Below are 15,605 nucleotides of genomic sequence, written 5' to 3'. Positions count from 1 at the left end.
TTCTTTGGAAAAAAAATAACAATAATAATGATAAAATAAACTAAAAATTAAACATTATATATATATATATATATATATATATATATATATATATATATATATATATATATATATATAAAATGAATAATTAACTAATAATTAGTGTTGAAGGACACGACCATTCGAATGGGTACCTACCTAGGTATACAATTGGGACCCTAAGTTATAATCAAATCATCTCATATCTTCTTCTACCTATTGTTCATTTTCTATTAACAAGTACTATAAATGATGATAAGACATCGAAGTAATTGTTGCAAACATAGGACATACCATAAAAATTAACATGGTATTAGAGCTTTGGTGGAAAAAGGTCTCAACGAAATGTTAAATTTTTGGGGTTGTTACAATCTTTATGTACAACATATTTAGTTTCTTACTAGGCAGTAATTCCTCATAATGGCTGAAATAAAAAGAATCTAAATAATTCCATAAATTATGGTGGGTAATAATTCCTAGTAAATATATGTAATTTGCCAAAGAATCCCACGAATTATGGTGGGTAGTAACTATTGGTAAATATGTCTAATCAGTGAAATATATAAAGTATGTATTGCTAATAGTAATTTTTGTTTGAATGGTATTGATGACTATATCTCTCAATGTGGAATAAGGCATAATTTAAAGTGTATGATTCAAGCATATGTATTTTGAAGTCAATTTTCTCAAATAAGATTGGTTAATACCCTCTTTCATAAACCTTAAGTGGCATTGGAAATACAGAGGTGACAACTTTGAAGAGCTTTCAACTTGACATATTGCTTGGTTCATATCTTGATAAAGGTTTCCATGCATAACATACTATAATGTGAGAACTAATTTTAAAGATCGATGGCTTCTCGAATCATTGGAATGATAACTATGCATCATCACTACAATCTTGTTTGAAGTATTCTTAGATAATCTCTTAGCATTATAAGAGAATATTTGTGAAGGTTTGCATCATAATATGCTGATATACCAAAGGTCAGTGTCAAATACTTGAAAAATGAAAATACATTAGAGGAATATGTCAATTATCTACAAATTGTATGCAGTTATAAAGAAATCCTTTAAGAACCCTTCAAGGATAGTTATTGATGTGTAGCATATTAACTATCATGGTATATGGTATGGGCAACCTATGCGAGTGTAAAAACAAGTGATTAGAAGATGTGAAGTTTGTAATTCCATATACTATAGTGATATGTCTTTTATTAACAAGATAAGTTAGGATATCTTAGAGGATTCTCATGGCACTCAAGCTTGGTCATCCCTATGGCACATTTTTAGTGTTTTCTATGGTTCATTGAAGGTAGTTCAGAACCTTATAATATCATAGTTTGGAATATAATAATGACACATATTTGAACCTTATTAATCTTAGTTAGGAGTATAGTTCAAATTACCATCATGGTACTGCCTTGTAGAATTTTTTTTACAGATCAGTTAGCTTCAATACCATGTAGAAATTCCCACCTGTAGACCATCTAATAATGCAATAGACTAAAGCAAAATACTTGATCTACTTCTACAACCAATTTAGCAGAAGCTTAATCGAACATGAGAAACATCAATAAGAACACATATAACTGATAAGAAGGAATCAATCACACATAACACAGAAGACATATCCAGGGGCAAGCACCAGCCTAAAACCCCATCTCTGTATTATCATACAAGTGGAAATATAACTAGTATTGCAAAAAGAATGAGCTCAAAAGCTATCCTGCTCTCTCTACAATACCTTTGCTACTCATAGACAGTCAAAGGCCTCTATCTAACCTCTAGTATGCCCTCCAAGCCTCCTATTTCTTTGCGCAATTTTGAATGGGGTCGAGTGCAGTCACTTGTGTGAATTGGCCTCATCACACACTTACTAACCTCTGATCCAACTTCGTAGTCCTAAAGGAGATAAATCCTCATCATGGATGAGCTCCCTTTATAGGAAAAATATTCATCCAACTGATAGTACACTGTCCCTTTTTTGATCTCAACTGGGTCTTTGTCTGAACTGGCATGCATGAGTTATTCATGAGAGAATATTCAGTTATATGAAGAACAACAGTTATATGCTAGCATGCATTAACTAATTGAACTTACTTAATTTAAACAAATTGTTTAAATCAAATATAATTGGACTTGACTTAGTTAATTGAGCCAACTAATTACTAATCAATATAGAACTCATCCTTATCTATTTAATTGATGGATAAATCCCTCAATTAATAGAGAAACTGTTGCATGTCCTCACATAGACTTCATGTTTGATTTTTCACAACTAATTAACTCATGGTGAATTAATTAATTTATTTTCAAATAGTTGTTAAGTTCAAAGTCGAATTTTACTTCGTATTTTTAGTCTAGGGATTGACTAAAATAGGAACCCATCTTGAACTGCTAAAAATAGAATGCTATTTTTAGCACTTCCATTTTTCATTCCCTGTTGCCCAATCTAGCACTGTTACCCAAACTACTATTTTTAGCAATGCTATTTTTAGCACTTCTTGTTGCCATTTTCAACACTCCCTCTCAACAAGAAAGGCTTCCTCTTGAACCCGATCCTATACCTTTGGAATGTTCTCCGTGCAACACTTCTACCAAGTTGGTTGCTCTAGCAACTCTCAGAACAAAAAAAACTCCCCACTGACCTCTCTGTTGGGCTAGAAACATAGTCTGTGTTGAAGCTCTACTTGCTACTGACAAGTGCTCCCTCTCTGACCTCTGAGCTACTGCAACACTCCATGCATAACGCACCGTTGCAGACCTCTTTGTGCCATCCTGCACTGATGCAACACTCCTATGCCTCTCGCATTGCTGCAGCCTACTAGCTCTACACAGTCCTGGGACTCCTGCATTGTAGCTCTCTTTGCCACACCATCTGCATCTATCTCTACCCAATCAGTGAGTCCTACTACTCCTGATCGAGGCTCCTATAGCAAATTGAAATCAAAGAGGTTGGGTACCTCAAGGATCCTGCCCCTCCTCCTCGAGATGATCACTCCACATCACCCCACCTCCTACCTAGAGGTATGGCTGCATGTGATCCCTCAGCCAACCTGGCTCGAAGTTTCCCCCTACTGGAGGTCTCTGCAAGACTAGATGTCTCTACTCAATCTCCTCTCAGCTTCCCCTGTTGTGGCTGCTCCACAACCTCCTAAAGATGTTGCACCAATCATGGCTCCTCCACAATCATCTGAGACTTCTTCTGGTGTTGCATGTTGAGAGGTAATATACTCTCCCTCTCAGCCACCAAGTCTCCATCAGTTGCCTTTCTGCTCAAGGCTTTGCATGCATCTTGAACCTCAAGAGCATATAGGTTCTTGACCCGTGAATCGATCTGCTTCATGTACCTAGTGATGATGTTTCTAAGGAAAAACTTTCCCTTACTGAAGACTACATCATAGCCTCTGTCTTCCAGCATCACAATCGACACCAAGTTTCTCTTCAGTCTTGGTACATACTTGACATCAGTCAAGGTAAGACGAGCTCCACGCTCCCTTTGAAAAATAACCGTGCCTACACCTGAGACATTATACTTTTCATCATTACCCATCACTATGAGTATCTGGAGATCTTTCTCCTCCAATGTACTGAACAAATTCTTGTCACCGGTCATGTGGAAAGAAGCTCCACTGTCAGGAAACCAACCACTTCCCACCATGGATGAAACCATGCATGTGAAGAGTGTGAAATACAACTCGAACTATGAAGAAAGTGCCTCACCTTCAGATCCTTCCTCGGATCCCTTCTTGGATTTCCTCTGTGGACAATTTGTAGCAAAATGGCCCACCTCATGACAACGAAAGCATCGCACTTTCGATTTGTCAAACTTCTTCCCACCATCGGAAGAATTGGATTTGGAAAGAAAAACCTTCTCCTTCTGCTTCCTTTCCTTATTCACTAAGGCACATTTTTCTTGATCCTCCATGGATGAAGAACCATCTCTGGTGCTTCTTCTTATCTCCTCCTGCATCAAATCCGACCAAAGTCGTTCCCAATCTAGCAGTTTCTCTCTTCCATTAACCAAGTCCTGGTAGCTATGCCAGCTCTTAGGAAGACCGAGGAGTACAAGACTCACCATGTCATCATCAGCTCTCACGATCCCGACACTTCCAAGCTCATCCCTGCATGTGGTGAGCTTGTTTAGATACATAGAGATCGTGTTGCCCTTTTCACACTTGATCTTTCGAAGTTTGTCCTTCAGTGCCAACTTCCTCTGATCACTGTTATTCTGATATAGATCTTTCAATGTTTTCCACATGAAAACAGTGTCTCCTTCCCATGGAGACTCGAGACTATGTGATCTCGAACTCCCTCCAGAAGGATTCTCCTTGCTCTAGCCAAACATTTCTTCCGTTCAGCGAACTCAGCAGCACTAGTTGGCTTGAGGACTTCTTGATCAATGAAGTCCTTTATACCATTATCCTCTAGTACTGCTTCCATGTGATCCTTCCAGGATATATAATTCGAACTGCCATCAAGGGCATATTCAAGTCTCAAACCATAGAATGCCATAGGTGAAATAGAGATGTGATAAGAACTCGATTTCTATATTTAGGAATCACAAACTTCAACTTCTCCCTTCTCGTATACTTTTCTTCCTTGATCATTTGTGCTCTGATACCATGTAGAATTTTTTCTGCAAATCAGTTAGCTCTGATACCATGTAGAAATTCCCACCTGTAGATTACCTAATAATGCAATAGACTAAAGCAAAATACTTGATCTACTTCTACAACCAATTTAGGGGAAGCTTAATTGAACATGAGCAACATCAATAAGAACACATATAACTGATAAGAAGGAACCAATCACACATAAAATAGAAGAAATATCCAGGGGAAAGCACCAGCCTAAAACCCCATCTCTTTATTATCATACAAGTGGAAATATAACCAGTGTTGCAAAAAGAATCAGCTCAAAAGCTATCTTGCTCTCTCTACAATACCTCTGCTACTCATAGATAGTCAAAGGCCTCTATCTAACCTCTGGTCTAGCCTCCAAGCCTCCTATTTCTTTGCATAATTTTGATTGGGGTCTAGTGTAGCCACTGGTGTGAATTGGCCTCTTCACACACTCACTAACCTCTGATCCAACTACGCAGTCCTGAAGGAGATAAATCCTCATCATGGATGAGCTTCCTTTATAGGAAAAATATTCATCCAACGGATAGTACACTGCCCCTTCTTTGATCTCAACTAGGTCTCTGTCTGAACTGACATGCATGAGTTATTCATGAGAGAATATTCAGTTATCTGAAGAACAACAGTTATATGCTAGCATGCATTAACTAACTGAACTTACTTAATTTAAACAAACTGTTTAAATCAAATATAACTGGACTTGACTCAGTTAACTAAGCCAACTAATTACTACTCAATATAGAACTCATCCTTATCTCTTTAACTGATGGATAAATTCCTCAATTAATAGAGAAACTATTGCATGTCCTCACATAGACTTCATGTTTGATTTTTCACAACTAATTAACTCATGGTGAATTAATTAATTTATTTTCAAATAGCTGTTAAGTTCAAATTCAAATTTTACTTCGTATTTTTAGTCAAGGGACTGACTAAAATAGGAATCCATCCTGAACTACTAAAAATAAAATGTTATTTTTAGCACTTCCATTTTTCATTCCTTGTTGCCCAATCCAGCACTGGTACCCAAATTGTTATTTTTAGCACTTCTATTTTTAGCATTTCTTGTTGGAATTTTCAACATGTCTTAACACAACTCAGAATACTATTATGTTATAATATTGTGGTTATAATATGTCAAATTCTCTATATTCTCTATTGAAATCTTAGAAGTATAAGCATACTATGTAACTAGAGTTGTTATCTGAACCTCTGTATGACTGGGTTGTCAAATATGGAAAAGAAGAATGTGAATTTTATAAGGACAAAGGAGGTCTTGATTACTACAATATTCAGACTTTTTAGACCTCCTTAAACTAAAAAAAATTAGTCATTAGCGTGCTTAGAATTTATAGTATGGCCTAGATAGTTGACTAGGTCACTATGTTACCATTAGTTGATGAACTGGTTCAAATTTTCATTGAGAAGGAATATTTGAAGTCTCCTTGATTGATGAAGAGGCTTGAGAGGGAGTATAAGATCCTTGCATGAATTGTTGATGTTTATAACTAAGAAGCACATACTATGATGCTACCTTTGGATCTTGAAGAAGATGAGTAGGACTCATGATTACAAATTGAAGAATGTTATATTTCATCAGTCTCAAAGGAAGTTGTCTGTTGAACCCTCCCGGTAATTATAGCAAATAAATTTCCTATGGAATTGAACTATCAGAAGCATGCCATGTTGATTGGTAATTCTTCAGGCTATTGGATCACATAATGAGTAGGATACCAGCTGGATCCTCTATATTACAACATGTACCTTAAACCAGAGAGAGTCTAGTCATATGAAAGAAAATTGTGTAGAATAGGCATTGGGGCACCTTCATGAATTAGACAATCTTAGGATTGTAGTATCCCTAAGTGAGAGGAAGTAAGGTTAGTTATATATTTTCTTTAACATCATTAATGATTTGTTAACCTAGATGTATAAGAAGTACAAGATTTCTAAACTCATTATTTCCAGAAATACTAACTCTAAGACAATTTATTTTGAATAAGACCTTCAGTGAGTTGTGTGCCATCGTCTATATGTTTTTGGGAGGAGAAATTAGTCTCCCATGGATAGATGATCAGGTTTTTTATATCCTCAAAAGCCTTTGCGAAGGCAAAATTCTTAGCCTTCACAGAGCAACATTCGCTATATGGATAGATCTTGATTGAGTTAAACATTGATCTCGTGTAGCTCTTAGGGGCGTAGGGTACTTCTTGGAGTTATATGAGCACAAGGTGAGTGGTTCACCTTCCCCTGTGAGCCTAGCATGTGAACACAGGGTGAGTGGTTCACCTTTCCCTATGGATACATACCACAATATATGAACATAGGGTGAGTGGTTCACCTTCCCCTATGGAGTACTCTATATGAGAACAAGGTGACTGGTTCACCTTCCCCTATAGAGTATGCTATATGAGAATAGGGTGAGTGGTTCACCTTCCCCTATGGAATATGCTATATGAGAACAGGGTGAGTATTTCATCTTCCCCTATGGATACCATAATATACATCCTACCCTTACACTTTGGGACTCTTGGGAAGTACCTTTCAATTGGCTAATGAGTTGGGCAAAGTGGTTAGCGTTAATTAGTACTACTAACAATGGATGCATCAAGTACTAATGCATTCCTGATGACTAGGATGCATGATGTTCAATAGCTTGATCACCAAAGGATCAAACCTAATAGGGGTTCTATCCATGGACATGAAGACTTGCCTCTATCATTTTGGAAAGGATGATAGGTCTTGCGAGCCACGCTTTTTCAATCCTTTCTTAGTGGACTATGATTTCAATATTTATCTGTGGCGAGACAAGTTGTAGAGATGGGACATGATGGGCACGATGGAATAACAATGGATGGATGTTGAGAGGTGGAATTCCTCCTTATTTGAGAGGGAGCGTAAAAGAGTGCAACTAGGGGCTAATTCCCCTTCCTAGAAGCATATTATGATTAAAATATATATATAGAAAATATAAATAGCTATAAATAATAACAATCATAAATAATTAATAATTAACATTGAAGAATCATGTCTCCAAGGGCATGACCATTCGTGAATGGGTACCTACCTAGATATATAATTGGGACCCTCAGTTGTAATCAAATCATCTCATATCTTCTTGTACATATTGTTCGTGTTCTATATATAATTATTGTCATGATGATAAGACATTGAAGTAATTGTTGCTAGCATAAAACATACTATAAAAATTAACAATATTTTTATTTTTATTACTAAGGTGATAATATTAAAAAATACAAATATATAATATAATGTAATAATATTTAATATATAATATATTTTTAATATAATGAATTTGGGAAGGTTAAAAATAAGAAGAGTAGGGAATGAAGTACTGTAACACCCTCCTCCTAGATCTACCCAAGTAACCATGCCAATTGAGGTAAACATGAGACAAGAGGCTACTATTATCATATTCGACCTCATATGTGACCTTCCGGAAGTGGAATCGACTGAAACATCACACACAATCATCCAACATCAACTTCAGAATCACCAGGAAACATGTCAACCACTAAGATAGCCTTTCATTGGGTCCCACTAGTGTCCTCGATCTCTTAGGCCACAATTTCTCTGATGCTATGGGCAAGGGAGTGACCGGAAACCCAAAGTCACTCTCACAGGCTTGCGTACCAGTGATCAGAGACCAAAATTTCCAGTTCTATGCCACTGACCTTGAGATTTAAGACACTTTTTCAGGGCCAGAGCCCAAGTCACTACCCAGAATGGAGTGATAGCTTAGAATCAATAAAAGTATAGGGAAATAATGATACAAAATAAATAAGATGGATAAGACCATAACCAGACCCCTACTAACCATGACAAGTATTTCGTCAAACACATCATCAACATGTAGCCTACAGGAGTAAACAACATAATTAAGTCTAGGGATCTCATACTTATTTGAGAATTGCTATGAACCATTGTTTCCTCATGTAATTTATTGTATTATAATATATTAGGTCATAGACACATTATCCATTCATATATAAGTAAAAACATGTTAACATCCATACATAGCTCCTATCATAAAACATACACATAACCAGCATAATAGGAACAAAATTATCATAAACATATCAACCATCAAAATCCTCATATACATTAGTAAATTTACTCTTGAAAATCAAGGGAATGTATTTATCATTAATGAATGCAATGAATCAACTGGAGATGGGACTACCACATTCCACCCGACCGTAGATTGGCTAAGACAAGTCTCTCTTCAGCCAATCACCCCCATGCTATATTTCAAGCATGAATGTGGGACTCATAGAACACACCAAAAAAAGCAACAACATGGATGCCACCGGAGTTCTATGCCTATATCATGAGGAATTTGAGTACCTCCTAGTCTCTCAGGCTTTACCACAATCCATTATTCGATCCAGTGATCACTAGGCCCTACACCGACACATACTCTCCAGGATTTACTGTGCATCCCATCCCAGGACCACTAGGCCCAACGAAGAGAAAATCCACCTCTTGTCTTTACCATATATCTCGTCTTTTACTGAGAAGGATTCCTAGGCCCATCGAGGCACACAATCTGGCTTTACCGCAAGCCACAGTTCGGTTCAGGGGATACTAGGCTAGTGGCTTCGTGATCCACAGTCTGGTTCAAGGACCACTAGACCCTATGTTTGTCAATTCATACCACTCAGCTTCGAATACAATCCGTTCATCCCACATTAACCGAACATGAGAACCCATCTCATTAAAGCTATCCAGAAATGGCAAAGCTAGGTTGAAAATATTGTCACGACTTACAAAACCCTTGCCACGATAGAAGAGAACCACATGTAATCCCATGTATGCCAAATATAGCAAGGAAAATACACATGCAATTCAATACCTGCAATGAAGCCTGTTGTAGTTGCTTGATCATACCTTTCTCTGCTTGATCTTTGCTTCCTCTTGCCTTCTTTGTCTTTCTTGCTCCAATTCGAAAGTGCTCCAAGAAAACTCTAGGTGTCCAAGAGTATGAGAGAGAGATAATAATGAGAGAGCTTCAAAGCTAATCTAACAAAAGGTTACCAACTAATCCTCATAAGTCTTTTTATGGATGAGGCCTCTATTTTATTCATTTTCCATTATTTTCCTTCATTTTCCTCCTCACATGCAACCTATGACCTTTCACCTCCTTTTTCTCCTAATTTCCATTATTTTCATAAATAATTGTGCCAAAAATGTCATTTTTCCTTTCCAAAGCCTTAGTCATAAACAAACAAAATGAACACCCCCTAGGATGTCTTGCCCAACATTCAGCTTGGAATAAATTTCCCATCGACCTTCGTTATTGTTTTTAACCTTTATTTCATGTAATTTTCAGCAGGGTTGTTACAAGTATTACAGCAAGTATTATCTGAAAATATGTATATGATTTAAGGCTTAAATCCCCTAAATACATTGTGTTGTTGTTTCCTCTCGATGTAAGTAAAAAATAAATAATATAATATATTAATGGTTAACGAATGTGATTGTAAAATTTTTATGTAGTAATATAATATTAGTGCAACCATATAAATCTCAACCTTTGTATTGTGATGATTAATGAAATACTCTAAAATATCTGATTGAGGATAAATACATATAATCCACTTAATAATTATTTATAATTAAATTAAAATTCTGAAAGATTTATTCTGGGATACACATACCTATCAACATAAATATATTGAACAATTTGTTTTATTATATTAAAAATGTGAATACATTATTATGATATAAATTAATGATAAAAATGTTATAATATAAATTAAATAGTATATAAAAGTTATAAAATACAAATTAATAAATACGCTATAATTTTATAATTATTAAGTAAATAGTATATGTAATTATATAAGACTTAGTATAGCTAATATACAAAATGACTTTTTTTTGGCTAGAACCTAACAAGATCGTGATCTCTTATTTTTTAAAATATACTCTTGAATATGTAAATTGATTCAACCCTAAAACACCCTAATCGTTTCACATATTAATTAAACTACACGATCATTATTATATTACAAATTAATTGCTATATAATATGATAAAAACCACATATTAATAATAATAAGATGAAATGAAAGCATATCTTATTAATAATATAATAATAAATAAATGCCCATAGGTGTAGTAAAATAAATAAAGACTATTAATATAAAATATTTAGTATTAATATTTTGAAGATATTAAGCGTATTTATAGAGGATTTTTCCAATATTTTAGTTAAATTGAGGCCTACGTATAATTAATCATGGTCAAATAAAATCATATCATATTACATAATATTTTTTTATTTTATACGTCCAATTTGACGATTATAGTTATTGATTATTAAATTTTAAACTCAACACTATTAAATTTTTAATTTAACAAAGATGATTTTTTAATTGAAATAGTCATTTAGAATATCATATATGGTATAATATTTAGAACTTGTTGGACATTTGATGGTGTATAGGTGTCTATGTTGTTAGAAAATTATATATTACAGAGCAATGGAACACAGAATATTTCATAAATATAAACACAGAAAACGCATAAAACTAGAGAGACACAGATATACGTGGTTCACCCAGTTTGGGCTACGTCCACCCCGAACAACCAGTCCTTCCTTTCTATTATCCGGCAAAATGAAGACACACAACCTACAACAGATCCACTGTAATATCCTCTATTTTATTTCACAGTCTCACCTCTCTGTTTCTCGCTCGAAGAATACACATCTATTACACAGCCTCAATACAATGCCCTCATACAAAGAGAGGGGTTGCCTTCTAGCGCAAAAAACCCTAAACTAAACATAAGTTCTACCGTCAGATCATCCGCATAATGAACGGCCTAGATTGACTAGAAATTATTATACTTTTACAAGGCAATTTTACATCTATTTTTAGCTTTGGGAGCACTGCCCCCGAAACCCTCACCGAGAGACCGCTGGCCCCCAGACCCCCCAGCCAAGGGGGATCGGTCCCCTAGAAACCCCGCGAGGGGGACAAGTCCCCCCCGCACCCCCCCACGTGGAGGGGTGTACAAACTTCCTAGAGTATACATCCGGCTGAAACAAAGACCTCTAAATAATCATGCTCCACACCCAACAATATCCCACTTGGAGAATGATTGTAGCAACTCCACCACTGCTTTATTTGTTGGACAATGACTCCTCTTTGGACCTGGTTGTTTCTCATCTTCATCATCATCCTTGAAGACCAATTGAAATTGATCATATTCTCATTTTTTCCCTGGTTACAATTTTTGTTAGCATATCTGCAGGATTCTTGCTAGTGTGTATATTTTCCAACTTCAACTCTCCATCTTCCAACACTAATGGTATGAAATGGTACTTGAGATGTATGTGTTTAGTCCTTGAATGAAATGTTGAGTTCTTTGGAAGATGAATGGCACTTTGACTATCACTGTATAACGTGCCCATATCATGCTTCTTACCCAATTCACCCATAAACCTTTGTAACCAAATCATTTCTTTACTAGCCTCTATAGCAGCAACATACTCTTCTTCTGTTGTTGAAAGTGAAACAACACTTTGGATTTTTGAAACCCAACTAACAGCTGTTCCAGCTACAGTAAATATGTATCCTGTAGTGCTCCTCCTATTATCTCTGTCACCTGCCATATCTGCATCAACATATCCCTGTAGAGAAATGTTTAAACCACCAAAGCATAATGCTTGATTTGTGGTACCTTTCAAATATTTGAGAATCCATTTCACTACCATCCAATGTTCCTTTCCTAGATTGTTCATGTACTTGCTTACAACTCCCACTGCATGTGCAATATCAGGCCTTGTGCAGACCATTGCATACATTAAGCTTCCAACTGTTGATGCATATTGAACTTTAGACATATAATTCATGTCTTCTTGGGTCTTTGGGCACATTTTCCTACTAAGTTTGAAACGGCTAGCAAAAGGTGTACTAACTGGTTTTGCATTTTTCATATTAAATCTTTTCAACACCTTTTGTATGTACTCATTCTGAGACAATGATAATTTGTGATTTTTCCTATCTCTAGTTATTCTCATACCAAGGATTTGTTTTGCAGCTCCCAAATCCTTCATTGCAAATGAATTTGCTAATTTTCTTTTAAGCACATTTATTTCTTGCATGTTAGACCTTGCAAAAAGCATATCGTCCACATACAATAACAATATAATATAGCTGCCATCATTTTGATTTTTCAGATAAACACAATGATTAGAGTGACATCTAGTATAACCTTGTTTAGACATAAACTTGTCAAATTTTTGATACCACTGCCTTGGAGCCTGTTTTAAGCCATATAAGCTCTTCTTCAACTGGCACACTAGCTTCTCCTTCCCTTTCACCTCATATCCTTGTGGCTGCTGCATATATATCTCTTCCTCCAAATCCCCATGGAGAAAGGTTGTCTTTACATCTAACTGCTCAAGATGCAAATCTTCAACTGCTACTAGACTTAAAATAGTTCTGATTGAAGTCATTTTAACAACAGGAGAAAATATTTCATCAAAATCAATACCTTTCTTTTGTGCAAACCCCTTCACCACAAGTCTAGCTTTGTACCTTTCTTTTCCTCCATCTTCTTCCTTCAGCCTGTAAACCCATTTATTCTGCAATTTAGTTTTAACTGCAGGCAACCTAACTAAGTCCCAAGTCTAGTTATGCATTAAGGAGTCCATCTCTTCTTCCATGGCTGGCTCCCACTTCTTCATGCTTTCAACCTACATTGCTTCTTCATAACATTCGGGTTCACCAGAATCAGTCAACAATAAATAATATAATGAAGGAGAGTATCATTCAGGGGGTATACTTATCCTAGTAGATCTTCTAACACCACTTCCAGGCGTTCAGGGTGCCTATTTCTGTTGTGGTGGTTGTTGTTGTTGATTATTATTATTTTCAGGCACCTTTACTTTTTCAGTGATCTCATCAAGAAATATGTATTCCTTTTTTTCTTTTTCCTGTTTCTTTTCTTGCAACTAATTCTTATGCAAGACCTTTTAATTGAATATTACATCTCTGCTCCTAATGATTTTGTGATTTTCATAATCATATAAGCGATAACCAAAATCATTAACACCATATCCAATAAAGGTACATTTCTTTGATTTTGCCTCAAGCTTTGTTTTATTTTTTTTATTAATATGGACAAAGGCCTCACAACCAAAAGGATTTAAAAAAGAATAGTTTACCTTTTTATTTTTCCATGCTTCCTCTGGAACACCACCATCCAAGGAACTTGAAGGCCCTTTATTTATTAGATAAATAGCAGTATCTACAACATCTGCCCAAAATTGTAAAGGCAATCCTGCATGCAATCTCATGCACCTTGCACACTCCATGATTGTTCTTTTCATCCTTTCTGACACACCATTTTCTTGTGTTGTTCTTGGAACTATCTTCTCTCTGCGAATTCCATGCTCTCAACATTACCTATCAAACTCTTTGCTGTAATATTCACCTCCATTGTCTGATCTAAGACACTTCAATTTCTTTCCTGTCTCAATCTCAACCAAATCTTTCCATTTCTTGAAAGTATCAAATACATCAAATTTATTCTTAATACAATAAATCCAAGTTTTTCTAGTTGCATCATCAATAAAAGTAACATAATAATGAAAGCCACCGAGAGATGATACCTAAGTAGGTCCCCATACATCTGTATGCACAAGCTCTAATTTTTCGCTCTTCTTTTCTTTCCCAACTCTAAGAAATATGACTCTCTTTTGTTTTCCATAAATGCAATTCTCACAGAAGTCCAAATCAACATTCTTCAAACTCGGCAACAAATTCCTTGAGTGAAGAATCTTCATCCCCTTCTCACTCATGTGTCTAAGCCTATGATGCCATAATGTTGCATTTGCTCCTTTGAAAGTTAAAGCATTAATAGAGTTAGAAATACCATTGCATAAATACAATGTACCAACCTTTTCATCTTTTGCTATTATCAGTGCTCCTTTCATGACCTTCCAAGCTTTATTTGTGAAAGTTGTCACACAACCTTCACCGCTTAACTGCCCTATTGAAATCAGATTTTTCTTCAGATATGGAACATGTCTTACCTCCTTTAGTAGCCATTGGTTTCCATTCTGCTGTTTTATAAGGACCTTACCCATTCCAACAATTTTACAGGGTTTATCATCACCCAAACGGACTTGTCCAAAATCTCCTTGAACATAGTCATGAAAATATTTCTTATCAAGTGTGGCATGGAATGAGGCCCCTGAATCTACCACCCAGGAATCAGGAATATTTTTGAAAGAAAGAATCAAAGCATCTTCTAACACCTCACCTGTCACATTTGCTTCATGATTGTTTTCTTGTTGTGCATCTCCTTCTTTTCCCTTCTGAGCTCTACAGTCTTTCTTTAGGTCGTCCTTTTTTTTCACATTTCCAGCACACTATCCCCGATCTAGACTTGGATCTGCCTTTCCTTGATTTATTGCGATATCCTGAGCTCTTTCCTCTTTCCATTTTTCTTCCCCTAGACTCTACATTCAAAGCATTACCCGATGTCTCACCGAAGCTTTTCCGTCGCATTTCCTCGCTAAGGATAGCACTGACATCATCATCAAACTTTAAAGTACTAGATCCAGAAACAGAGTTACTAATGGCCATTACTAAACCATTCCAACTTTCTGGCAATGAGCACAAGAATAACAAATCTCTAACTTCATCATCAAAGTTTTACCCCTACAGAACTTAACTGACTTGTAATAGTATTAAAAACATTTAAATGGTCTGCAACAGATCCACCTTCCGACATCTTCATATTAAATAACCGTTTCATAAGAAATACCTTGTTTGAGGCTGAGGGTTTTTCTTATAGTTTCACTGGCGCCTTAATCAAACCCTTTGTCATTGTTTCCTTCGAAATGTTGAAGGAAACTGATGCTGCAAGGCACAACCATACTGTTCCGAGTGCCTTTCT

This window comes from Pinus tabuliformis, chromosome 8 (genome assembly GCF_031772625.1).
Source record: "Pinus tabuliformis cultivar Carrire ecotype Pingquan chromosome 8, CPIR1, whole genome shotgun sequence".
NCBI lineage: Eukaryota > Viridiplantae > Streptophyta > Pinopsida > Pinales > Pinaceae > Pinus > Pinus tabuliformis.
Note: the sequence above shows the minus strand (reverse complement) of the source record.